The sequence below is a fragment of the Solenopsis invicta genome, chromosome 10, assembly GCF_016802725.1.
Source record: "Solenopsis invicta isolate M01_SB chromosome 10, UNIL_Sinv_3.0, whole genome shotgun sequence".
In the NCBI taxonomy this organism is placed as follows: Eukaryota; Metazoa; Arthropoda; class Insecta; order Hymenoptera; family Formicidae; genus Solenopsis; species Solenopsis invicta.
This window is the reverse complement of record NC_052673.1, coordinates 302,125-315,199: the sequence shown is the minus strand read 5'-3', so window position 1 is coordinate 315,199 and position 13,075 is coordinate 302,125.

Sequence of the window (13,075 nt, the reverse complement as noted above, 5' to 3'; positions counted from 1 at the left end):
GTTTTTGTATTTTAACAGAAAAAATTTTTTATGTTACCCCATGTGGTAATTACGTTTAACTTTAAATCTGCAAAATTAAATCTGCTAATTCTACAAAATCGAAATATTACAATGTACTTTGTATTTTCATTGAAAAATTTTCCTATTCTAATCTAAGTGGTATGTATTCAAAAAAATGTGTGAAATCTTTAAATTGCGCCAATTATAAAGAGCATATATTATTTTGAAATAACTGTTGTATAATAAAGGCACCTTAAATCTTTATTTTTCTTTCTTTAAAACCCAAATGGTAATATTTTTGTATTTTAATAGAAAAATTTTTTTATGCTAACCCAGGACAAAAGCAGTCTAATCCAAGTGGTTATATTATTAAGTTTTTCTAAAACAAAATTCAAGTAGTACTTATGTTTGTATTTCCATTGAAACTTCTTTCTATTTTAACCCAAATGGATGTATTCAATTTTAATAAGTTTCAATGGAATATATAATATTTAATTTCAAAGAATTAAAAAGGAAAAAAAATGTGAAAATTTGATTGAAATAAAAAATTTTTAATGTACAAAAACTTAGCGCTGCTAGATGTCTATGAGAGAGAGCTAGAATTATAACTAAATATAATTAACATTTATTAAATGTTTTGATAAATGTTTATACAATATTAAAATAAATATTATAAATATTTAGTGAATATTTTATAAATATTTTATGCTATCTGGGTATAAAATTGTTTTTGTGGATTATGTATCAATATATGCAAATGTGCACCTATATTCTAATACTTTCATCAAAATTATATGGAACCTAAGAGAACAAGGGTATCTTGCTGCATTTTTAAATATTATTTTTGTAATGCTTTTTTGAAATTTTTAGTGGATTACGTAAGCCAATAAGATTTCTTGAGATGCTGTCTATTCCAGTTTTGTTCATTACACTTATAAAATTTTTAAATCGTTTTTAATTATTTAATACAAAATTATTTTTCAAAAAATTAAGATATTTAAAAGCTCTCTTCTATTATTAAATTAAAATTTCTATTTATAAATACGTTATTGGACCGATAGTGTAACAACACAATGATAGTAAAACAGCCTTCTTCGGTCGCAGCTAGGTCTTAGTGCTTATATTTATTTGTGTGATTTTATATACTTCTCCGAATTCAAATTTCTATGTTTATTTTTATGGACACAGAAAATATTTTTGTCATAAAATTTTACAATGATTGTTTTAAAAACGTCAAATTAAGTGTTTAAATTGTTATATATCTCTTGTGTTCAATTTTAATTTAATTAATAATAGAAGAGCAGTTTTGAATTTCTTGATTTTTTTTAATACTAGAACAACACAAGCGCGCGCCATTTATTTAATTTCATGTTTACATATAACTAAATATAAATAATAAGAATTTTAAAAATTATACATTCATGATTAAGAATAATACAGTTCACGATAACAAATGACAGATCATGTTCTTGATGACAGATTATGAATAAATAAAAATAGAATATGATTTGATTTATTATTACCTTATCAGTTGACAATGTTTTTTAAATGTTTTATATATATATATATATATATATATATATATATATATATATATATATATTATACGTTTTATATATGTTTTATATATATGTACGAGTATATATATATTCTTCATTATAATGTCTTTTAAATATTTAAAAAACATTTTAAAAATATTGTTTCCTGATAGGGTAAATGTCTCTAAAATTATCATTAATAGTAGTATACATTAATATCACATTCTTGTAATTGATACCCATATGTACAACTCTTTTATGTTTTTTATATAACCAAAATCTACACAAAACTTAAAATTTAAACATGTTATAATTATTTAGTTTATAATTATTTAATATACAATAACGTTTATACTTAGCACGTGTTATGATTGCATTTTTGTATTAAAAACAAATATTATACACGAGTCATCAACTTACAAGCACACGGGATTATCATATCTCAATAATTTCTGAGTCGATCAAGTTCTAAATACTCTCAAACAATGGGTAAAGTTCTATAATGAAAATGTTTTTATTTTTATCTATCTGTGTTCTATGGACAGAGATATCACAACAAAAAGTTCACTTTTGAAATTTTATTTTCTAAGATATACGTGGTCATTAAAAAAATCATCTAACTTGTGTTCAATTGCATTCTTAATTTCTTTTGTCCTTCATTTAAAAATCTTCACATTTTCTAGCCTTCTTTAAATCCTTTCTACCTTTTACCTTTTTCCTATTTTACACTCTCACAATTCTTCTTCCTTCTTCCTTACATTATTTCACACTTAAAATTTTTACTAGAAAAGATTATGTCCGGTTAATGAAATAGTAATTCTTAAAACACAAAATGTCAATATACCGTGATATGCATCCTTTATTAAAAGAACCTTCAAATTCGTGTACAATTACATTCCTAATTTCTTTCGTATTTTATTTAAAACTTTACCTTCTCCACCTCCTTTAATTACTTTCTGCTTTCTATTTTTTACTTATTTTACACTCACAATTCTTTCTCCTTCTTTCTTATATTATTTCATATCTCTCCGTTTCTCTACCTTCATTGCACATATTTTAAAATAATTACTATAAGAGATAATGTTTGATTAAAGAAATTTTTATTTCTATAACACAAAACTTTATAACACGATATGATATTCAATCATTATTAAAAAAATCCTCAAACTCGCGTTCAATTGCATTTTTAATTTCTTTTGTTCTTTATTTACAAACTTTTACCTTTATATAATATAATATAATATAGATATTCAAAAATTATTTTATTTTACATATATTGAGTGTTGTACAAAAATTACAAATTTATAAAATTTTAATTAACTTAAGCAAGTTAAAATAGCATATTAATTTTTTCTAAGATACAGATAAAAATATTTGTTGTCTTTAAAAAGGTGAATTTCTCTTTAATTGAATTTTATAAAATCGCCTTTTATATTCTTGTTTTTTTGGAACTCATTGAGCTAGAATTTTATTAATACATTTGTATGCTTGCATCTTATTATTTATAAACTCCTTTTAATAATTTTAGTATTTTAAAATATTAAATATTAATTGTACCAATAATTACTTAAGGAGATAATTACTACAGAAATTTTAAAGAGATCTTTGTGTTGTTTATATAAACAGGCATAAATAATTTAAAATAAATGACTAACTTGAAAAGATTATATGGGAATAATAACTGGAAATACGATTCACATAAAACATGTTGGATTAGAATCTATATTGCAGGATCCGTGATACACGTAATAAATAAAACAATTTGTCGAAATTGTTCGAGGGTTTTTGGGACAGAGATTGAATTAGTCCGGGACACCTGGTCGTATCTCCAATACTCGGGCAAAACGTTTATTTAAGCAATTACAACGGGAAGATTATTAGTCGTGTGAGAGCGTGACTCGACGTGATGGCGGCGAGAGAGAAGAGAGCGGTATACAGATAGGCGCGCGTAGCGCGCGCTCAAGCGCGGAGTCTAAGGACATTAGCGGTGGAGGGAAGATATCACCATAATGGAGGATGGTAATCGAAGGATCGTAATGGGCTCATTCTCAACACTTCCCCTCGATCCGAGAACTGGTCGCCTCCTCAGTTGTCGATCATCCCGAGGAGCATCAGGCATCTTCGAAGTTTCGGCGCTGCGAGTCCGAAACTTCGTCAGAATGTCGGCGGGCATATCATCAGTAGAAACGTATTCTATCTTCAGATCCCCACGATTTAACACCTCTCGTACGTAATGATGGCGAACATCTATATGCTTTGTCCGCCCATGGAAGACTGGATTCTCGGCTATCTTTCGTGCTCCGTTGTTGTCGCAGAAAATCGTGACGTCGCGACACTCGTTGTACTCCAATTCCTTCAGGAAACGACGGATATAAGTGGCTTGCTTGGTGGCTTCGGTCAAGGCCATATATTCAGCCTCCGTTGAAGACAGCGCCACTGTTCGCTGCTTTCGGGATTCCCAGGCTACGTGAGCTTCGCCCAGAATAAATGTGTATCCGGTATAGGATCTTCTGTCGATGGGACAGTTCGCCCAATCGGTGTCGACAAATCCCCTGATCGGCTCTCCAGTTTTATCGTATTTCAATCCGAGCTCCAGTGATCCTTTTAAGTAACGTAATACTCGTTTGGCAGCTGTCCAGTGCGTTGAATCGTAGCAAGTTCCGAATTGGTTGAAGTAACTCACTGCGAATGATATGTCGGGCCTCGTACACGTGGCGATATACATCAATGGTCCGATGAGTTCCCGAAATGGTAAGTGTTCACTCGGTGGGCTGTCCTCACTTTCTGGCATCAGCTTGACGTTTGGATCCAAAGGAGTTGACACAGGATTAGCATGTGACATATTGAATCTTTCTAGAACATCTTGAATGTACCTCTTCTGGCTCATCGATATGCCTGTCTTGTCTTGATGGAATTCTATTCCGAGACAATACTTAACGTGTTTTTGATTTCCAAGATTTTTTATTTCAAATTCGTTCGACAGAAATCGTTCAAGTTTCCGGATTTTTGACTTACTTGTTGACGCAATTAGGATGTCGTCGACGTATGTGGCAATGACTAGGAGATCTTGGCCGCGACCCTTGAAGAAAATACATGGATCGGCAACTGACTTCGCCACTCCAAACTTGCTCAATATGCCGCATAGACGCTCGTTCCAGCAACGGCCAGCCTGTTTCAGCCCGTATAGCGCCTTGTTCAGGAGACAAACCTTTTCTCCTCTCTGCATTTCTTCGCGCATTTGTTTGGCCTTTCTTCGAACATCGTTTTCCTCTGATTCATTGCTCGCCAGGATCCTGAGTCCTCTCTGAATATTCTTGGGTATTTCCATGAAGATCCTTTCGCTCAACGTTCCGTTCAAATAGGCGGTAGTCACGTCCAATTGTTGCACTGTTATTCCCTTCTCGGCAGCTACGGCCATTAAGGTTCTGATGGACTCCATGCGTGCCATGGGAGCGAATGTATCGTCGAAGTCCACACCAGGGCGTTGAGCGAAACCTTTTGCTATGCGGGCCTTCCGACGTTCTAGTGTTCCATCCTCCCCATATTTGTCACGTAGTACAACCCTGCTTCCTATGACACTCGCAGATTCGGGTCGATCTACAAGCGTCCAGGTGTCCTTACTCAAGATCGACTTCAACTCACTTGCAATTGCGTCATTCCATTCGGTTGCATCTGGACCATGAATGGCTTCCTCGACGGGGACTTCAGTCAAATTGGCCGCTTCGTCCTGAAAACATGGAAAGTCAGCTTGATGGAATAACCTTTTGGGTCTTCCCCTGAGTCCGGTCCGCAACAATCGTGGTCGTCCGCGACCACGCGTTGGAGTGGCACACCCATGTGCTGTGAGCTCTTCCTCCGCGTCACTCTCGTCCTCGAGCGTATCTGGAGGTTCCTCGATTTGATTTGGAATTGCGACAGTCGTTGGTTGCACCTCGATTCCGACGCTCTCCGATTTCGTCTTCTTCTGATCAACGATTTCCATGTAGTCTTCCGTATTTGACGAGGCTAAGTCGGCGCTCGTAAATTTTACGTCTCTTGTCACTTCGATCCGTTTCTCCTCTGGTAACCACACGCGATACCCTTTCGACGTCTCAGAATATCCGACGAAGATTCCTTTTCTGGAACGTGATTCAAACTTCCCTCTGCCAGGTTCTTGTTTGAGGGTCCGAACGCTTCGACCAAATTCTTGGAAGTGGCTCACGTCCGGAATCTTTTCCTTCCAGGCCTCGTAAGGTGTCCTTCCGTTGAGATGATTGGTTGGCCAGCGGTTTCGGATATAGTTCGCTGTATTAATAGCTTCCGCCCAGAGAGACTTCGGTAGTGACGACTGTAACAGCAGACAGCGGGCCATGTCGAGCAGCGTACGGTTCTTCCGCTCGGCAACACCGTTTTGTTCCGGCGTGTAGGGTACTGTGAGCCTTCGTCCAATCCCGTTCTCCTTCATGAATGTATCGAACCTCTCATTGCGGTACTCCCTGCCGTTGTCCGATTGTAAGTATTTCACACGTCATCCTGTTTGGTTCTCTGCAAAAACTTTGAACTCTTTGAACGATTGCAGAGCGTCGCTCTTATTTTTCAAAAAACGTACCTTAGACCATCTTGAAGCATCGTCGATAAAGGTTATGAAATACTTGGACCCTCCGTTTGACTCTGTCCTGATGGGACCGCAGATGTCCGTATGGATGATCTCCAACACTTCGGTTTTCTTCTCGGATTTCTTCGGGAATGGCGTTCGAGTCATCTTCCCCTCGGCACATATATCACAGGATATGTCGTCCGGGCGTTCCTCGAATTTTAATCCGGAAATAACGTTGTTCTGCTTGCATTTCCACAAGTCTCGGTAATTTAGATGGCCCATCTTCTTGTGTCACGTTTCCGCGATCTGTGACCTCCTAGTGATTCCGCTGTCCTGTGCAGTTCTGGCGATTGCTTCGTGGTTTTCTGTCTTTAGAATGTATAAACCGCCGCGATCGCGCTTGGCCTCCAGAATGGATTTTCCTTTCGCATCCGTAATCATTGCAGCGTTGCTCTCGAAGATGACCTTGTATCCCTTGTCGCAAATCTTCCCGACCGACAGGAGGTTAGTTCGTAGCTCAGGAACGTGTAGCGTTTCCTTCAATTTTACTGCCTTTGTCACGCCGTTTGCGCTCGCTGTTAGACGTACCGATCCTTTGCCCTTAATATCTGTAGATGAATCTATTGCAAGATTCACCTTGCCGCCAATGAATTTGCTTCTGTCCTCGAATTCGTTGCCACACATGTGAGCTGTGCAGCCGCTATCGATGCACCACATTCCGCCGGGTGCAGTTTTCGTTGTTTGGAACGCATTGAAGCTTTCTGATTCAGTTGGCAAGCTTGCGATTGCACATAAGCTTACGTCATCTGCCACGTTGGCGTTGTCCTTCCGTGGTTCTGTGCATTCCGCTGCCTTGTGCCCGACCTTACGGCATCGATGGCACTTGAACTTAAAAGGTTCTTTCTGCATTTTCGATTCCTTCTTCGACTCGTTCTCGGTTTTGTTCGACGCACCCCTTCCTCTCTCGTGTCTCCTTTTAGCAAACATTGCTTCTGTTCCGCTGCTTCTTTCCTGATGCTTTCTCGCTTCGCTCTCTTCTAGGATTTTAATCCGGCGATGGCAGTACGTCGCGCGATTCAATCGCGCACCGAAAATTCCCGAAGGACGCAGGGAGACTATGCAGTAGCATTACCGAAAGCAGGTCGTTATTGATGTCAACGTCTATTTCGCCTAGCTTGTCGACGGTGTCGAATAATGTTCGCGCGCGTCATCGCCTTCCTCTATGCGGTGATAGGTGAGCTGTTTGATCAGCGTCGCTTTTCATGCCGGTCCCGATGGCTGATACACCGACAGTAATTTCTGCCACAGCTCGCGCGACGTGTTGCACTCCTTCACCTGCTTTAGTTCGGATGGCTTTATCGCGAGGATTATATCCGCCTTTGCCTTTCCGTCCTCGATCGTCCATTTCCTGGCGTTTTCCGCCGACTGCGCATCTCCCGGTGTGCACTCGGGTTTCGGCTTATGTCCGCTGACATATTCCCACGAGTCATTTTTGGTCAACAACGCCTGCATCTGGATTTTCCATGTATCGTAATTCTCGGTTTAACAATTCGATCCGAACGGTGCTCGTCGATGCCATCATCGCGCGATGGATTCTCAATTACCTTTACGTTCCGTTGCTGCCACTTGGCGATATAACTTTCACGGTATCTCACCAAATCTCGCGTAGCGGAGAGGTTCCTGGGCCCATAACCTGTTCGAGGTTTTTGGGACAGAGATTGAATTAGTTCGGGACACCTGGTCGTATCTCCAATACTCGGGCACAACGTTTATTTAAGCAATTACAACGGGAAGATTATTAGTCGTGTGAGAGCGTGACTCGACGTGATGGCGGCGAGAGAGAAGAGAGTGGTATACGGATAGGCGCGCGTAGCGCGCGCTCAAGCGCGGAGTCTAAGGACATTAGCGGTGGAGGGAAGATATCACCATAATGGAGGATGGCAATCGAAAGATCGTAATGGGCTCATCCTCAACAGAAATAAGCAGATAACATAGATAAAGTTATATTAGAGAAATTTTTATTCTAATGACACAAAATATCAAAATATCATGTAATAGTAGTACATTATTAGAAAAGAACTTTTAACCTTTAAACACACCGATCCTGTAAAATACGGAAACACATTTTTGGGTCTGGGAGACATTTTCAACTTTGAGAAGCTATAATTTTGATTACAATCAATATTTTTCTACGATTTTTTTTTTAAAACAAAAGTTCAAAATCTCAGGAGTGTGATTGCATAATCGGCTTTGCCGACAAATAATTTATTGTGAAGTTATAAAAGCAAAACCATTAAGCAAAAATGAGAAATTGGTCAAAAATCCACTTTTCCTTCAAAAAATCATATCTTCGCAACAACAAACGTTTAAGGACTTTCAAATACGGCGTTTTAAAGCTAAAGAGTCACACTTTCAAAATAAAATGTGGCAAAGTCATTTCTTTTAAAAAGTATAATTATGTAACATGGAGAATATGAGGCATTTTTGGGCATCTGAAAATCCACTTAAAAAAAAAATCATATCTTTGCAACAAAAAACTTTAAAGAACTTTACAATATGGCGTTTTAAAGCTAACGATTCATACATTCAAAAAAAATTGTATTATTGTCATTTCTATTAAAAAATGTACTTATGTAACAAGGCGAATATGAGGAATTTTTGATTAAATCGTGTCTAAAATTGAAAATTGATATGTTTCATGATATATTTTGGAAAAACTTTTTTTTCTACAACATTTTATGGTATTCCAACTTTAGACAGAGTAAATGCGAGTAACATCTGCAAATCGACCTGTTTGAACGTATTTTGTCCAGTTTTTTTATGTAAAATGCTCACAAAAAAAGTTTCACTTACATACTATATGGGTCGCATTGACCCTAACAAAACTTTGCTGCCGTGCCGTTCGAATTCTAATTGACCAAAAAAGTTGATCAACTATATCAATTGAAAGAGGAGATTTCAAACTTCTTTACGTCTTGGTCCGAACCTCCTATCTCATTCCGTCTTCACATAGCAAGCGTTCAAAACTTCATATGGGGTCTCTCAGACCCACTTACATGTTTAAGGGTTAAACTGGTCTTTACTTGATGTTTTAATTTTTTTTTATTTATACTTTATTTAAAAATCTTAACCTTTTCAAACACGAACAATTACTTTCTCCTTTCAATTTTATTTCCATTCTACACTCCTTCGATATATCCTCCATCCTTCCTTCCTTTTTCTATTATTCTATTCAAAAATCTTTATCGTCTCCAACACCTTCAATTCCTTTCTCCTTTCAATTGTATTTCCATACAAAATTCCTTCAATCCTTTTTCCTTCCTTCTTTTTTTTATATTATTCTATTGTATTTCTCTACTTTCCTTTATCTTCAATGCTCATTTTTAAAAACCTTTACTAAAATGGATAATATTTTATTAGAGAAATTTTTATTTTTATAACAATTATCAAAATATCACATAATATTCATCCATTATTTTAAAAAAAACTTTCAAACCAGTATTTAACAGCATTCCAAATTTTATTCATCCTTGATATAAAAATCTTAACCTCTTCAAACACCTTCAACTTCTTTTTCCTTTTAACTTTATTTTCTTTCTAAAGTTTTTTGATCCTTCTTCCTTTCTTCCTTGATTTAGATATTATTCTAATCATAAATCTTTATGTTTTTAAACATCACAAATTTCTTCCTCCTTCAATTTTATTTTCATTCTGAATTCCTTCAATTCTTCTTCCTTCCTTCCTTTCTTTTCATATTATTTTATACCTCTTTTTTCTTTGCTCTTCAATACATATTTTTAAAAAATTTTACTAAAATAGATAATATTATATTAGAGAAATTCTTATTTTTATGACAAAAATTATAAAAATATCACATTATATACACTCGTTATTAAAAAAAGCCTTCAAAACAATATTCAATAGCATTCTTAATTTTATTCATCTTTGATTTAGAAACCTTAACATTTTTAAATATCTTCAATTACTTTCTCCTTTCAATTTTATTTCCATTCTAAACTCCTTTGATCCTTCCTGCTTTCTTCCGTCCTTTTTATATTATTTTATACAAAAACATTTACCTTCTTTAACACCTTCAATTCTTTTCTCCATTCAATATTATTTCCATTCTACAGTTCTTCGATCCTTCCTTTCTCCTCTTTTACATTATTTTATTACTCTTTTCTTCCTTTTCTTAATTCACATGTTTAAAGTTTTCTTTACTAAAATAGATAATATTTTATTAGTAAAACTTTCATTTTTATGACACAAAATATCAAAATATCATGTAATATAGGCCCATTATTAAAAAAAGCTTCAAACTGATGTTTAATTGATGTCTCAATTTTATTCATCCCTTATTTAAAAATCTTAACTTTCTCCAACACACTTTCAATTCCTTTTTACTTTTAATTTTGTTTCTATTCTACACTCCTTAGATCCTTCCTCCTTCCTTTTATTATTATTCTATTCCTCTTCTTTTCTTTATCTTCATTTAACATTTTTAAGAAATTTTACTTAAATATATATTTTATTAGTGAATCTTTTATTTTTATGACAAAAAATATCAAAATATGTAATATTCGCCCATTATTAAGAAAAGACCTTTAAACAGTTATTTAATTAATGTCTTAATTTTATTCATCCTTTTTTTAAAAATCTTAATATTTTCAAACACCTTCAATTCCTTTCTTCTTTCAATTTTATTTCCATTCAAAACTACTTTGATCTTTTCTCTTTGCTCTATACAGAAATTTTTGTTGTTTATGACAAAAATAACAAAAATATCACACGATATTCACCTATTATTTAAAAAAACCTTCAAACCAGTATTCAATAGCATTCTTAATTTTATTCATCCTTTATTTAAAAATCTTCACATTCTCCAATACCTTCATTTCTTTTCAATTTTATTTTCATTCAAAACTCAATCGATTCTTCCTTCTTCCTTTCTTTCTTTTTATATAACTCTATTTAAAAATTTTTACCTTCCCAAAGTACCTTCAATTCCTTTCTCTTTTTAATTTTATTACCATTTTACATTCCTTTGATTCTTCCTCTTTTCTTTCTACCCTTTCCTATTATTCTATTCCTCTTTTTTTCAATAACTTCATTTCACATTTTTAAGAAACTTTACTAAAAGACATAATAACTTATTAGAGAAATTTTTATTTTTATGATACAAAATATCAAAATATTATGTAATATATGCCTATTATTAAAAAAAACTTTTAATCAAGTATTTAATTGATGTCTTTACTTTATTCATCCTTTATTTAAAGATTTTTACCATTTCCAATACTTTCAATTCATTTCTCCTTTCAATTTTATTTCCATTTTGAACTTCTTTGATCCTTTTTCTTTCTTTCCTTTCTTTTCGTATTATTCTATTCAAAAACCTTTATCTTCTCCAAAACCTTCAATTCCTATCTCTATTCAATTTTATTTCCATTCTACTCTTTCCTTTTATATTATTCTATTTTTCTTCTTTTCTATGTCTTTATTTTACATTTTTGAAAAACTTTACTAAAATATCTAATAATGTATTAGAAAAATTTTTATTTTCATGACAAAAAATAACAAAACATCATGTAAAATTTGCCCATTATTAAAAGAAATCTTTTAATTTGGTGTTTAATTGATGTTTTTATTTTATTCATCCTTTATTTAAAAATATTTACCTTGTCAAACACCTTTAATTTATGTCTCATTTCAATTTTATATTTTATTTCCATTCGAAATTCCTTTGATACTTCCTCCTTTCTTTGTTTCTTTTCATATTATTCTATTCAAAAGTCTTTATCTCGTCCAACACCTTGTATTCTTTTCTCCATACAATTTAATTTACATTCTATATCTACTTCTATTCTTTATCCTATATTTATTTCTATCCTTTGATCCTACCTTTTTATATTATTTTATTCCTTTTTTTCTATATCTTCATTTTATTTTTAAAAAACTTTACTAAAATACATAATATTCTAATAGAAAAATTTTCATTTTTATGACACAAAATATCAAAATATCAAGTAACGTTTACACATTATTAAAAAAAAAACCTCTAATCTGCTGTTTAATTACGTCTTTACTTTATTCACCTTTTATTTAAAAATCTTTACCTTCTCTAACATTTTCAATTTATTTTTCCTTTCAATTTTATTTCTATTCTAAAATCTTTTGATCCTTTTTACTTCCTTCCTTCTTTTTCATATTTTATTCAAAAACCTTTACCTTTTACAACACCTTGAATTCCTACCTCTATTTGATTTTATTTCCAATCAACACTCCTTTGATCCTTCCTTTTTATATTATTCTATTTATATTATTCTATTTTTATTTTTTCTTATATTTTCATTTTATTTTTTTTAAATTTTATCAAAATACATAATAATCTATTCTATTAGAAAAATTTTCATTTTTATGACACAAAATATCAAAATATCATATAATATTTGCCCTTTAGTAAAAAAAAATCTTTAATCTAGTGTTTAATTGATGTTTTTACTTTATTCATCGTTTATTTAGTAACCTTTACTTTCTCCAACACCTTCAATTTATTTCTCTTTTTAATTTTATTTCCGTTTTAAACTTCTTTGATTTTTCCTTCTTTCTTCCTTCCTTTTCGTATTATTCTATTCAAAAACCTATACCTTCTCCAACACTTTCAATTCCTATCTCTATTCAATTTTATTTCCATTCTACATTCCTTCAATCCTTCCTTTTATATTATTCTATTCCTCTTCTTTCTATATCTTCATGTCATATTTTTAAAAAAACTTTACTAAAATACATAATATTCTATTACAGAAATTTTCATTTTTATGACACAAAATATCATGTAATATTCGCCCAATATTAAAAAAAATATTTAGTCTGGTGTTTAATTGATGTCTTTACTTTATTCATCCTTTATTTAGTAACCCTTACCTTCTCCAATACCTTCAATTCATTTCTACTTTTAATT